We start from the raw sequence: 15,950 nt of genomic DNA, 5'->3' as shown, positions 1-15,950 counted from the left end.
ATATAAGTGTGGTTATGTTTATTTTCATCTAATTTAAGAAAATACATGTGTAGAAATGAATAAAAAATGTTTTCTTATTTATTTTTCCTATCAGGTGCATATATCACCGAGGGGCGAATCACTCTAGTATTTTCGATTCTGGCTAACGTATTGAGAGACGTATTTGTGTATTTTTCACGAAATGACATGTATTTTGTGTATTGATGAGTATTGGTTATTTCTTTCATAATTCTTACGTATTAGCGCATTAAAAACGTATTTGTGTATTGTTCACGAAATGCAATGTATTATGCGTATTGGTGAATTATTTCATAATTTTTTTGGATTAGTGTACTAAAACGTACAATTGTCACGCATTGTATTTTTGTTGAATAATCAATTGAAACCGAATGTTACTGAATTTTGACGTTTAAATGATATTGTAGAATGCAAGTAGAATAATTTCATAAACGCAAATAATAAAATTAGTACAAATGGAATTACTAGTGATTTTTCAAGATTAACGAACAATTAAGCATTATGTCAAATTTTATTATTTAGAGAATTAGAATTTCTAATTAGGCTTACCCAATGGTAATTTTTGAGCAACGTGGTATTATATTTAATCACTGCAGTATTATCTAAATTTATTTCAAAAATTGAGATGCATCTCAGTAAAATTGAGATGCTCCTAAGTAAAATCAGCCGAAATTCCTACTGGTTGTACTAGACTCGGTTGCGTCACTAGAGCCTGATTTCTGGCAGAATCCAGCCGGAATTCCAACTGGACTTAGAGCTAGGGGCAGATCACTTGTGGTGCATTGAATAAATCAACAAAATTAAATGCATTTTTCACTCATCAACTTAGAAATGCAATATATTTCGCGTAGTGTGTAGATCTGTGTGAATGTGTGCGTTCAGATCCCCGAGCTGTCATTTAACAGCTGATGTTTACATATTTTTGTTTTCTTTAGTCAGTTAAAAAATAAAACAGACGGCGCCGATGGTTCGGTGGTAAGCGTGACCGCCACCCACCCCAGTTGGTCTGGGTTCAATCCCAGTCGAGGTCGTTGAGATTTTTCAGAGGTGAGAAAAATTTGAGGTCACGCCTTCCTTCGGAAGGGAAGTAAAGCCGTTGGTCCCCGGTCCATGAGTTGATGGGTCGATATCCAATCCAGATAGTGGGAGTGTCACCTCTCTGGCGTCGGTATTTGGCCTCGTAGCGGAAATAGGCCGACGGAAAATAAACAGAATTGGAAGAAGAAGAAAAAATAAAACAACAGAATCTTTAATATTCTTCAATATTCACGGTTTTACTTGCATTCCTTTTTGATTTTCATCCAAGGTTTGACGCCTGCCTTGCCTTCCGCTCTAACAGAAAACTATGCATGGATTCATGATTTCACCGGTTGATGTGCATGAAATTGTTACTGACAAAGTCGAGTAGAACGTGAAGGTTCAGCTAGTGATGAGAACGGAGCTTGTGTTGATTCACGATGATAGAGATTGCTTGCGGAAGGGTTATATAAACGATGAATCAGAGAGTGTCAAATCGTGAATGCATTAATTTTTATGTAGTGCGAATCGCTGGTCGAACGTTCCATTCTGGTGATAATTTAAGTTTATGAGAGTCACAAATCAGTCGGACTGCGGCACGCTGAAAGAGCGTTGATATTTCTGTTGGAGATCATTTCGATTTGGAAGCCTTCGTAGGATCAGTTGCATTTACTGCCGAACGGTGCCTTTTCCTGTGATCACACTTTCAGCCAAAGACAGTGGCATTGCTAAAATTGGTATCATGCGTAACCGTAAAATCAGCACAACAAACTGAAAGCGTAAGAATGCTGTTGTAACTTAAATTGACTTATTTTATCGGCCTCGAAACTAATTTTCATCGACATACCAGCTTCTAACGACCAGCGCGCAAGACTTCCATTCTGAATCGAACATTGTGTTTACTATTCTTGAGTAACTTGGAACAGGAGCTATACATTCGAAGCACGACGAGACACCCATTATATCCGGTATGGAATCCGATGACGCTATCAATAGCAAAAAGGATTTTGAACTACGTGAAAATGATTATAGGTCAAATTCTGAGCTGAATGCTGTAAACTTGTCATTCTTCCAATTCCTACACACCGACCGGACTACTGGATTCTTGTAACCAGCGACGCGGATATTGTTTTGTCTCATCTGTTTTAAACAACACTCAAGTTAGTACGCTTCCAAACATATCCGTGTTATGGTTCGGTATGGCCGAACGGTTGTCAAAGGGAGTTAATTGAGGCTGTATAACGTGTTTAACGTTAGCATTTCGGTTTAGAATCTAACCAGCCTTGATGAATTATATATTATAGCTAGTGGGGATACCACAATTACTTTTCTTCCTGCTTCGGATATTACAACGCAGCAAAATGAGAATTGAAAATTATTACGTTCAGAAAATCTCGGTCGACTGACTAGTCACAAAACAGTTGGGAAGAGGATGCTGATTTCGATGACAGCTACGAAGCATATTCCGATCGACTCGGAATAGAATACTTAGAGACAAGGAAGGTCGATTTGGGTGTTATTCCGGAAGCGGAGATTTTCGTGGTGGTTGATAAGCAGCTGTTTGGTGTGTTCCTACTTACTAGCAAACTGGTCAATACACTTGTGCACAATTCACATTCTACATACCAATATAAACATATACAGTGATTATCGCATTATATTATAAGGTCAAGGAGAACCAGCATAGTCACAGTGAAAGAAGCAACAATGAAGTATGTTCTGATACCATACCGTTTGATTCGTTGTACCCCAACTTGATATTTTACATTGAATGTTTCTGATGCCCATTTTTGTTTCCTAACCTGAGTCAGATCAATGGACTGTTAATAAATACGCTTAAAAGAGAATTAGTAGCACTATAGGTTCCAACTCGTGAACATGTATTCGCTACAACGTCGTTCCCTCTAAGAACGGTTGGTTTCAAAATCGTCCAATGAAGGACGTTCGTTGGACCAATTTGGACAACGTCCAAAAAACCGTTCAACGAACGTCCATCATTGGACCCGTGTTGAACGATTTTGAAACAATTTTTTGAACGTCTCAGTGGGTTGCTACAACTGTGCAGTTTCTCTTTGATCTCATATCTGGATTGGATAATTTTTGAAATTATGTCAAACCATTTATCTGGGTTACTAAACTGGTGAAAGCAGGAGGGTTGGGCTGGGTATAAAAAATTACCAGATATGCAAAAAACTCACCATCTATAAAATGAAGTTAATCATATATAAAGCGCTAGTTAGATTAATTGTTCTCTACTGTCATGAAACTTCTAGTGAGAATCAATGTCCTTAGTGTCATTGAACCAACGGTGCTGCGAACCATCTACGGTGAACTGGACAGTTCAACAGAACGTCGTGCAACAAACCCGAATGGTTCTCGAAAACAAATTAACTGGTACAAGTAGAAGCGCGTTATAAGCAAGGTGATTCGACAATGTTGAAAGGGAGGTGAGAAACCTTACCATATAGAGGCTGACGATGAACAGCAATGACTTAGTCCTTGCTCTTCGCAGAGATGTAGGATATTGATAAAAAATGAATGAACGCTGATTTGTAGTCTATCAATGAATGTTTGATTTATAATAATAAAATACACTTGAGATATTGTACAGTTTCACATGATTGATTTTCAGTACTTGTGGATGCTAGATGTTCGTTAAATAATATTTAATTCTTCCCAGGTAACCAACAAGCATTAGTGTATGCAGTAAAGTAGCGTAAAATTTGCATTCCGGATGCCTCTTGCAGTATGCTGGCATTCGTTATGCATAACTGTTGTTAATCAGCATTTGAAAAACTGTTTAAAAACTTCTTGCCAGTAAGCAGCATTCTGAATGCACAACAGTAGTAAAAAAGCATTTTCATAGCACAGCAGTAATGTAGCCGTATATTTTGCCAAAACCGACTTTTAAATAGCATTTAAAACGACTTAAGTGCTTATCAAGTAGCCGTTAAGACGCATTCAGCATGCTTATTGGTTACCTGGGTTAGATAATTTTGATCGTTTTTTCGCTAATCAACTTGACCATCAGGCATACCCTGTGCAATGTACCAAGTACGGCTATTCCATTTGAAGCCGTTCGGCGATTTGTGAGCTTAACTTTTTGTAGTGATAGCGGTCCTGCGAAAAGCAAGTAGAATGAATCATTTGCGCTGTCATTTTACAAAAACAAACTCAAATTTTCTAGGAGCAGCGTTAGTGCTAACAAACTGTGGAAAAATATAACGATTGCGGTACCTTGTGTCCTTCGAAATCCACTTACGTGGCAAATAAATTTTTCTCCGAAAAATACCCAGTCATCGACTGCCAATGTCAATGTCGATACTATTTTTTATTATTGGTTTTGGTTGTGCTCGATCGACCCGGTTTGCATTTGGTTGCATGTATCTTGTAAGACGAGTGGCTGTTTTCCTGTGACGTCCGTTTGTAAGCATCCAAACTAGGGTAGTTTTATTAATGAAGATAATTTTACCGCTGTAATCCCTTATCCTGAACGAGTTTTTTTCTGTGGTGCTCCTTTTCAAATTCAATTCGCCTTTGAGGTTAGTGAATATTTTCTCTGCATCGTATATTTTATCATCGTTACCACTTGAGGCGAGTAGAGTTTCTTCATCAAGTGATGTCACGCCCGTTGAAGCAAACTCAAACAACGTTGGTCCTTCAGTGGATTGATTCCTGACGTCGTTATCACCTGAGACGAGTAGAGTTTCTGCATCAAGTGAATTCTCGCCCGTTGAAACAAACTCAAACAATATTGATTCCTCAGTGGTTTGATCTCCGTCCGATACATCTAAATCATAATCATCGCTTAATTCGTCCCCAGCGCATACGAATTCAAATGATCTCTGTCTTACATTTAAGGAATCACCGTACAATTCTTTTGTTCCAAATATTCCAAGTTTGTTTGGCATAGTTGATGCAGATTTGAGACCGTCATCTATTTTTTTAACTATTTGTTCATCTGACGGTAATCGGAACATCTGTGTATACTTCGCTTCCATCCGGGCAATTGTAGTGTTACCGTTGACACCTAAACAATGTCTCAGATCCACATTTATAGCAGTCATATTTTGTTAGTTTAATTAAATAATTTATAATGTTGTTATCTTTCATTAATTTTTGTATAGTAATTTTTCATCATTAAGGCTCATCATATTTGTTACTAGTTTTAGGAAATTTTTGTATACTAACATAAAAGTATTAATTAAATATCTAGGATTTAAGAAACTTTATAAACACATCCACCCCTGAAAACATAACTACTAACATCTCCAACCGGCGAAAATAAGGTAAACATAGACGAACGGGCGAAATTAATTGCACCGCAGAACCACTGTTTCCGAATTCGGCGGAGGGAGAGCGAGAGAGAGAAGTAGTTGGGAGAAGGAGAGGAAAGCAGGAGAGGAAAGAAGGAGATGAGAAGTGATGGATTCGGGGAGTCGTTGGAAGCTTGCGTTACGAGACGGACGTAGACAGTCGGTACCGCGAGTTAAAGTTAATTAACCCCGATAATCGTGAGATACCGGTGGAAAATCTCGACAAGAGGACGATAAGGACTGTGGTGAAAATTTGTGTGTGGGAAGTAAGTCTCCGTTCCTTCGAAGCCAGAGCCAGCTTTGCAGACAGCGCGGTTCGAAGGAGGTTATCAGGACTGTCCTGCACCACCACGTGTGTTACGTCACATCTGCACGTCCGATCGCTGATAAGGATCCAACGATTGATACTTCTGCTGACGACCGAAGTTTATCTGGCCGGTCCGTGTCAGCAACGAAGAGAACACCTAGTCGTCAAAGGCGGTGCTGGTGACCGGTGAGACATACGATATCGCTGTGCCACACGCTTTCGCTGAGTGCGGGAACGGACGTTTATGAGGTTCGGGTCTGGCACCTATACCGATGAGTTCCCCCGGCGTCTGCGAGCACCGTGGATAGAGCAACCGTTAATCACTTCTAGCGGACCTCGTCATTCCGCGCTCTATCCACATCAAGTAGCAACAGAATGTTCCAGTACTCTCTCCCGCCTCTCTTCCTCAGCACCATGAAGCAACAAGGACCCCAACAGTTTCTGATGGCAGCACCGGTGTTCGTCATGTAAGACTATTAAATATATAAGTTAAAATGTATTTCTCTTGTTTTGTAACTTTTTCACTGAGCCTTATGTCTGTCTTAAATGTCGATCTGTTTCTTTCGTCAGAAGTGCTATCAGGTAAGTCAAGGTTGTGAGTCCTCCCTTGAGCAGTGTGAAAGCCGACCCTGGGTGAAATAAAACCCGATTGAGCTAGTCGTTTGTTACATTTGGCGATCCACGTTAAAAAAAATATTCTCAGACTCTGTGTCTGAGAACATTTTTTCCACCTGCTCCGGGAGACTCACGATAGCGCCTGAAGTGTATCGTGAACTTTGTGATGTTTCCTTTCAAACCGTTCAATGTTCTGTGGTAAAGCAAAGTTTGTGTTATCAACACTTGTAGGAAGTGTTCGATATTGTTACCGTTTGAAACGCACCCATAGACACCAAACTGAAATCAATAGTCCGTACGAAAGCCAGTTCACTCTAGCCAAAAATATCAAGAAACGTTTGTAGAACATAACCAGGGCGTTGGTGTCAAAATGGCAGAGCTTCCATCTCTGACCTTTGAGTTGCGTGAGTGTGATTTAAGTAGATACTTCTATGACATTAGGGTAGACCATCTGAACGAAGACGAATTAGACTTCGAACTTGAGATCAGGGAGGTACCTATCCTTCAGAATGATACGATGTCTAGGAAACGTCGATCGTTGAGGGAAAGACTGAAGCAAGAAAAAGAAGAAGATACTCAAAATATGAAAATTCTGAAACGTGAGCTTAGTGAAGAGATGAGAGTATGTGAGACCAAATTGTTGGATATTGAAGACACCATAAAGCAGTGTCCTAAAGATTTGCCGCCTAGATGTCAGTCATCCTTACTGCATCTGGGAAATCGAATATTGTTACTGAAAAATTATGTAGAAGAAGACGCAATACGTGATTTAGATAGAACTCAGGATAAGATTTTGCTTTATTTGAATAGACATTTCTACGGAAAACGACAATTCCAAGGGCCTGATATGGGAGGGTTGGGAGATTTGTTCAATTTAACTCCAACGGTACCTCCACCGACCACAGAAACCCCATTACCAGCAGTAACGACAGCTTTGGTTCCCCAGCAGATACCAGATACTCAGCAAAACAACGTTTCTCAAGATGACTTAGATATCCTTGGTTCACTAAGCAGATTAGGATTACTTAGCTCCGACAGGGTTGATTCTAAAAACATAAGAGATGCCGTCATCTCACTGGAACACGAAATCTACCTACTACGAAGATTTAAAGAGACCCATATTCAAACCAATCAGCTCGGGAATCCTCGTACTCCATACACACAATATGATAAAGAGTTGTTGAGTAACCCTGTTTTGCCACACTCTACCAACACTGGTACGATTCCGAAAGGTTCGACAGCGGTTGCATCAGCACCGTCGATTCTCTTGTCGACACCGATAATTGGTGCCGCAACGTCCCTTACCACAGCAAATAATTACCCTCGTATAACCACTACCGTGAGCTCTAATCCTCAAAATCTCTTCACCCAGGTTACAACCCTGCGTCATCCAACTCCCGTAATCAATGCACCAATTTACACCTCTGGAACGACAGTTTCAGGGACGCTCCCTTACCCAGGACCTTGGTACGAGAGAACTCTCAACACAAGGTACCTAGCACAAGTCTCGAACTGGTCAAGTTATCAAACACCTAATGACTACCTTAACAACCTACGTCCTACGCCTAGCTTGGCAGGAATTCCCCCTCCACGCGAAATACCGCGCTCTTCGAACCACGAGCAGTATCAAGCAACGGTTCCATCTGATATGCTGTTTGAACCCAGCCAGAGAGGTAATTTCAACCATAAATCCTTGCCAGTATCGAAATGGAAAATCGATAAATACGCTGGTACTGACCAGGGCCTTAAATTGAATGAATTTCTGGTCCTTATTTCACAGTTAGCTTTATCTGAACACACCTCAGAGGCGGAACTGTTCGATTCTGCACTACATCTTTTCACAGGACCAGCCCTCAACTGGTACATGTCGATGCGGTCTGCAGGTCGGTTGGGAAACTGGGGACATCTTGTTTATGAGCTTCGTAAGACATTTGTACACCCAGAGTTAGATTCGCTCGTCCGCACCAGGATCTATCAGCGTAGGCAACAGCGCAACGAAACTTTTCAGGACTTCTACTATGACATGGAGAGCATGTTCCGTTCCATGATCTCACCCATGAGTGACGCAGAAAAGCTGGATGTTCTAAAGAGGAACATGAGAATGGACTATAAAAAAGCCCTTCTCTGGAAGCCTATAGCAAATTTAGCGGCATTATTAGAAGCAGGTCATGTCATTGACGCTTCTAATTTCTCCCTATATTCCAAGCTTTTTGGTTCCGAAAAGAGCACAAATGCCATATCGGAAAATAAACACAATCGAGCCGATAATAGAAATTGTAACGACAACAAGACACCATACAAACCCTCGAACCAAGGAAATGGTTCCAACAAACAGAAAGATGGTAATTTCAATAAAAAGGAATTCCGCCAACAGGATTCCAAGGCGCCCACTGAGCAAACACAAAATAAGTCTAGGCCTGGCATGTCCAGTGATCCTAAGGAAGGTCCTTCAAAACCAGCCAGAACTTTAGAAACCCTGATCGAATCCCATCGTCCACCAAGAAGTTATGAATGCCTTTATTGCCGACAAACTAACCACACTGTAGAACAGTGTAGGAATTTTAAAGGCTTTATGTGCCTTGTGTGTGGGTTTAAGGGATTTGAAACCCAAAATTGTCCGTATTGTCGAAAAAACGGACTGCAGACGATCGAAATTCGCCGACCGTCAGCCCCTCTGCGTAAACAAGGACTCTGCGGGAAGTCTTTCTTCCGACTTCTGGGAACCGGTCTCAGAAGATTTGTATGCAGTTGATTCTCCCCAGGCTCTAACGATCTCTTTGTCCAAACTAAATGACAACCGGCCTTACGCCGACATAAAAATTTATGGGATCCGCTCAAAGGGACTGTTAGACTCTGGCAGTCAACTTACCCTGATCAACGAGAAAGTTTTTCTCAAGTTGAATAACAAACAATTGAAACCACCGTTCCGACCGATTTCGGTTCGTACAGCCAGTGGAACTGAACTCGAAGTCCTCGGGCAATTATACATCCTCTTCAATTTCCAGGGGAAGATTAAAATCATACCCACATTGGTAGTCAAAGAACTTTCCGTGGATTGTATCCTAGGAATGGACTTTTGGGACAAATACCAAATTTGGCCTACCGTGTTAAACTGCGCACTAACGTACGAAGAAGAGTTACCCCGTGTATCACGCGAAGAGAGCGTTTTGACGGAAGGAGAAAAAACGCAATTAAAAGCACTTAAATGCCGTTGACAGAACATCGAATCGAAATTACGGAGGCATGGAAAGGTAAACCTCCAGCACGCCAGTATCCATATACTCTATCTCCGAAGGTGCGACAGAAAGTAGGAGAAGAGTTAGACAGGATGCTTAGAGTGGGAATAATCGAACGAGCTCACTCGGACTGGTCGTCAAATGTGGTGCCAGTCATCAAACCCACAGGAAAAATTCGTCTCTGTTTAGACGCCCGTAAAATCAACGAGCGGACCGTCCGCGATGCCTACCCCTTGCCCCATCCTGGCCGCATACTAGGCCAACTTCCCAAAGCTAGATACCTAAGCACCATAGACCTATCCGAGGCCTTCTTGCAGATTCCTCTGGAAAAAGGTTCCCGGCGATATACAGTATTCAGTGTCCAGGGCAAAGGAATGTTCCAATTCACCAGGTTACCGTTTGGACTGGTGAATAGTCCAGCAACGCTATCCCGTTTGATGGACCGCGTATTGGGACATGGGGAATTGGAACCGAACGTCTTTGTATATCTTGACGATATCGTCATCGTATCGGAGACGTTCGAGGATCACATTCGGTTGCTACGAGAAGTTGCAAAGCGCCTTGCGGAGGCCAACCTGTCCATCAACCTTGAGAAGTCGAGATTCGGTGTTAGCGAGCTGCCATTTCTAGGGTATCTACTTTCAACAGATGGCCTTCGTGCGAACCCCGACAAAGTGCGAACGATCGTCGAATACGAAAGACCGATCACCGTTACAAAATTGCGTCGGTTCCTAGGGATGGCCAATTACTATCGCCCCTTGATTGAGGACTTTAGTGGGACCACCTCTCATCTGACGGACTTGCTTAAAACCAAAGCCAAAACTTTGTCCTGGAATGATGATGCGGAAAAGGCCTTCAATAGGATAAAGGAAAAGTTAATTTCAGCCCCTATTCTTGTGTGCCCAGACTTTTCGAGGGAATTTATCATTCAGACAGATGCCAGTGACGTCGCAGTTGCTGGTGTACTGACACAAGTAGTAGATGGACAGGAGAAAGTCATTGCATACTTTTCACATAAGTTGACTACTCCCCAACGCAATTATCACGCCTGTGAGAAAGAGGCGTTGGCTGCCCTCTTGGCTATTGAGGCCTTCAGGGGATATGTTGAAGGGTCACACTTTACTTTGGTGACCGACTCTTCGGCGTTAACCCACATTATGACCACTAAATGGAAAACTGCCTCACGGTGCAGTCGGTGGTGCTTGTCCCTTCAACAAAATCACATAACCATTTTGCACCGAAGAGGAAAGGATAATATTGTGCCAGACGCATTATCAAGGAGTGTAGCTGGCTTGACAATCGAACAAACCTCCTCATGGTATGACGACCTGATCGAAAAAGTACAACAGAACCCTGACGATTATGTTGATTTTAAGGTTCGAGATGGACAACTTTATAAGTATGTTTCCAGCCTAAATCAACTTCATGATGATCGCTATGAATGGAAACTGGTTCCGGGTCCAGAGGAACGTCGAGCTATAATGTACCGGTGTCATGATGAAGCTATGCATCTGGGAGTGGACAAAACTTTAGCTCGAATACGACAGCGTTACTACTGGCCTCGTATGACAATTGAAGTTCGTGAGCATATAAATAAATGCACCACCTGTAAGGAGACTAAAGCCCCAAACACAGCAATGGCACCTCCATTGGGAGATCAGAGAATTACCACACCCCTGGCAAATAATAGCTCTAGATTTCATTGGGACATTGCCTCGAAGTAAGAAGCTAAATCAATACATTCTTTCCATTGTCGATTTGTTCAGTAAATGGGTCATGTTAATCCCGTTCAGAAAAATCGACAGTGTGTCCCTTTGTATGAATCTCCGAGACCAGTGGTTCTTCCGAAATTCAATTCCGGAAGTTGTAATAACAGACAACGCCTCTTGTTTCTTATCCAGAGAGTTCAAAAATCTTCTGGAAAGGTTTGAGGTGCGGCATTGGCTGAATTCTAGATACCACTCGCAGGCAAATCCTGTCGAGCGCGTAAATAGAACAGTCAATGCAGCGATAAGGTCCTATGTCAAAGGCGATCAGAAACTTTGGGACACAAGGCTATCAGAAATCGAGACGATTTTGAATTCGTCAATTCATACTGCTACAACTCTTACGCCCTATTTCATTACTCATTGGTACGAAATGTTCTGGGCAGGATCAGATCACCGACCCTATTCACATCAGGATCTGACACCCGACGAACGAGTCGCTCAACAGAAAAAGCTATTTGGCCAAATACGCGACTTGGTTCAGCAAAAGCTGGAAGTAGCGCACAAAGAAGGGCAAAAGCGATACAACCTTCGTCATAGAACCTACAGCAAATCGTTCGACGTCGGGCAGTTAGTTTATAGACGAAACATGAAACTGTCCAGTGCGATAGAAAACTATAACGCAAAATATGGTCCACAATATCTGCCAGCGCACGTAAAAGCGAAGAAAGGTTCCTCGTCATACGAGCTAACAGATTTGGATGGCAAATCTTTGGGAATTTGGCCAGCCGCTCATCTTAAACCAGGATAATCTGGATTCTCGTTTCTGTATATCGTCCAATCCTATCGTGAATCCCACTACAGAATTTCGGAATTAGGAAGATTACACCAGCGCATTTTATTGGCTCCTTGCTGACCGATTCGCAAAATGCTGCTATTCCTGATAGATAATTGGTTTGGTAAACTCTGTTTATCATAGAAAACCTAAAAAGAGAAAAAAAAAAAAAAAGAAAAAAAAGTAGGTTAGAGCTGCTCGTTGCAACGACTATGTGTAGGAAAAATACTTATCTGTGCGATATGCAGGCGTCCTTCTGATCGTAGTGTGAGCCTCGAAACTCTGCCGGGTATTTTTCGAAAGCGTGACGGCTTCTGGCAATCCGCGGTGTCCACGAGAAATCTCCGTTGGCCCATATCTTTTTTTTGCGACTTTCGATTGCACACAACAGAATCAATTTGACGTTTCCTTTTCGCCCGATAGCCTGTTGTGTGTTCGAATAAAAATGGATAACGAGTATTTTGACTCACATTTCTTATTCGCACAATCTTCTGAATTAGGGTGGTTCCAAATGACAGTTTAAATTGAATTTCCAAAAAATGGAAATTCCAATAGTGAAGGTTATTTTACTCCCTAATTCGCAGATTATTACGAGACACTTAATTCTTTCAGGTGAAAAGACATTAAGTAGTTAACAAAATAAATCCAGCTGGTTGATGTAAACAAATACTATAGCTGAGGCAGACACTTGCCTCACTAAACCACCCAGAGAAGAAAGGATTTCCTGGTGGTAAAACTAAATTAGATAAAGATAGTTCCATAGAATAGTATGAATGAGTATGCGAGCAAATAGTGTTTGAATGGAAGTGTAGGGTACCCGATTGGTTGAGATAGTGTATGCGTGTAGGTTATAATAATAAATAAAGAAAAGTTGGAGTTAGATTAAGATGTAGTGAATAGTTAGAGTAAATGAGAAGAAAACTTATGTTTCTCATACTCTTAACAAAGGAGAAGACAGATATGGCTTACGGGCGGGGAGCAAAGGGATAGCTTGTCAATTATGGTGTGCGTTTCCAACGGAAGATTATAAGTAGGGACGATCCAAACTATTACCCCACTTGAATTGTTCGGTTGGACAGGATCCTTCATTATTCATAGTTTAGTTATGAAAAATTGTCGAGTAACCCCTACAGGGTTCTTTCGCAATTTTTTCCCTGGCGGAGGGATAATTGTTACCGTTGACACCTAAACAATGTCTCAGATCCACATTTATAGCAGTCATATTTTGTTAGTTTAATTAAATAATTTATAATGTTGTTATCTTTCATTAATTTTTGTATAGTAATTTTTCATCATTAAGGCTCATCATATTTGTTACTAGTTTTAGGAAATTTTTGTATACTAACATAAAAGTATTAATTAAATATCTAGAATTTAAGAAACTTTATAAACTCATCCACCCCTGAAAACATAACTACTAACATCTCCAACCGGCGAAAATAAGGTAAACATAGACGAACGGGCGAAATTAATTGCTCCGCAGAACCACTGTTTCCGAATTCGGCGGAGGGAGAGTGAGAGAGAGAAGTAGTGGGGAGAAGGAGAGGAAAGCAGGAGAGGAAAGAAGGAGATGAGAAGTGATGGATTCGGGGAGTCGTTGGAAGCTTGCGTTACGAGACGGACGTAGACAGTCGGTACCGCGAGTTAAAGTTAATTAACCCCGATAATCGTGAGATACCGGTGGAAAATCTCGACAAGAGGACGATAAGGACTGTGGTGAAAATTTGTGTGTGGGAAGTAAGTCTCCGTTCCTTCGAAGCCAGAGCCAGCTTTGCAGACAGCGCGGTTCGAAGGAGGTTATCAGGACTGTCCTGCCCCACCACGTGTGTTACGTCACATCTGCACGTCCGATCGCTGATAAGGATCCAACGATTGATACTTCTGCTGACGACCGAAGTTTATCTGGCCGGTCCGTGTCAGCAACGAAGAGAACACCTAGTCGTCAAAGGCGGTGCTGGTGACCGGTGAGACATACGATATCGCCGTGCCACACGCTTTCGCTGAGTGCGGGAACGGACGTTTATGAGGTTCGGGTCTGGCACCTATACCGATGAGTTCCCCCGGCGTCTGCGAGCACCGTGGATAGAGCAACCGTTGATCACTTCTAGCGGACCTCGTCATTCCGCGCTCTATCCACATCAAGTAGCAACAGAATGTTCCAGTACTCTCTCCCGCCTCTCTTCCTCAGCACCACGAAGCAACAAGGACCCCAACAGTTTCTGATGGCAGCACCGGTGTTCGTCATGTAAGACTATTAAATATATAAGTTAAAATGTATTTCTCTTGTTTTGTAACTTTTTCACTGAGCCTTATGTCTGTCTTAAATGTCGATCTGTTTCTTTCGTCAGAAGTGCTATCAGGTAAGTCAAGGTTGTGAGTCCTCCCTTGAGCAGTGTGAAAGCCGACCCTGGGTGAAATAAAACCCGATTGAGCTAGTCGTTTGTTACAGTAGGAAACTTTAATAAATGCTTGTTACGATATGCAATGCGTAGCAACATTTGGGCTCGACGAAGTTTCTCTCCAAACTCTTTTAAAGTGAAATCAACTTGTGTATGCTGTGTTGTTGTCATTGATCTCAATTCACGAAATAATTCTTCTGCAGGCTGGCTTGAAAAATTTAATATCAAAAATTGTTCCGGAGCATTACGATCTCTGCATCTTATAATCAATAAAATGAGAGCATGTGCGTTTAATTCTAAACATATATACGCATTGGTTGTTATACAGTTGTTTAAGTTTGAGTATTTAGATTTGGTCCAATTTCTCCAGCCACGAACAAGAAATAGTACATACCTACAAAGCATTTATTATTTAATAATGTCAATTAATGTCCAACTGATATTTTGGCAAAAAACCAATCCAACAGTAAGGGCCACACAATAATTACGTAAGGACATATGGGGGGAGGGGGAGTTTCAAAAGATCTTACAAATTCCTATCTGATGGAGAGGGAGGGTTTGTCCTTTCTTACGTAATATCATAAAACAAGTTTAAAAAATTAAATCCATAAGGAAAATATTCTTTCTAATAAGAAAAGGGAACTATTTTCATTTTGTGACCTTTTACTAGGACGGTCACAATACTACCCTTGGTCACGGAGTCAGCTAAAATTACATTACCATATTTATTGTCATTTTTTGTTTTGCGTGTACCTAAATAACAGCGCACGGTCCCCGTTACGTGTTTGACGAGGCCTGTTCTTTGTGTACACCGGTAAAAATATTGTTAGTAAATGTCTAAGTAAAACATAAACGTCACGTCGGTTATCACTCCATGTTTTCATGTTTGAGTTTCGTTTAAGTTTTGCTTAGTAGTCCTGGTTGGTGTCAAAGTTAGATTTTGTTATTTATTTATTTATTTATCTATTTGTTATTTATTCGTTCATTACTATTTATTATATTTATTGAATTACTCATTTTGTATATACAATCTCAATTTATATTATACTTAATTATTATATCATACTATCTCTTGTTATTCTATTAAAATATTATGTAAAACTGGGAAACAAGTTACATGTATTAAAATATTTGTCATTCGCTATAAAAATTTGAATTCAAAAAAATTATATTACGACGCCAACCCTAAACGATAAATGTAAACGTCTGTTGTCATCATCATAACGTCTGCCGTCATCATCATACTGTCATCATGATAATGTCATCGTCATCGAATGCGGGGCGGTTTGATGCGGGTGATCGGAGGCAGGGCCCGGAGGGAAACTGTTTGGAAACCGGACAAGGAGAGGATAAAAGGGTCCAGAATAGCAAGATCCGGTCTCTTATAGTTAATTGAACCCGGTGGAGTAAGTACCAGCACAAGCGGTCACACGTCAAACGTGCCCGCGAGTTTCGTTCGGTAGCCAGTATTGTGTGGAAGACCGGTCCGTGAAGAAAAGCC

The sequence above is a fragment of the Topomyia yanbarensis genome, chromosome 2 (genome assembly GCF_030247195.1).
Source record: "Topomyia yanbarensis strain Yona2022 chromosome 2, ASM3024719v1, whole genome shotgun sequence".
Lineage (NCBI taxonomy): Eukaryota > Metazoa > Arthropoda > Insecta > Diptera > Culicidae > Topomyia > Topomyia yanbarensis.
This window is presented reverse-complemented; position numbering follows the sequence as displayed.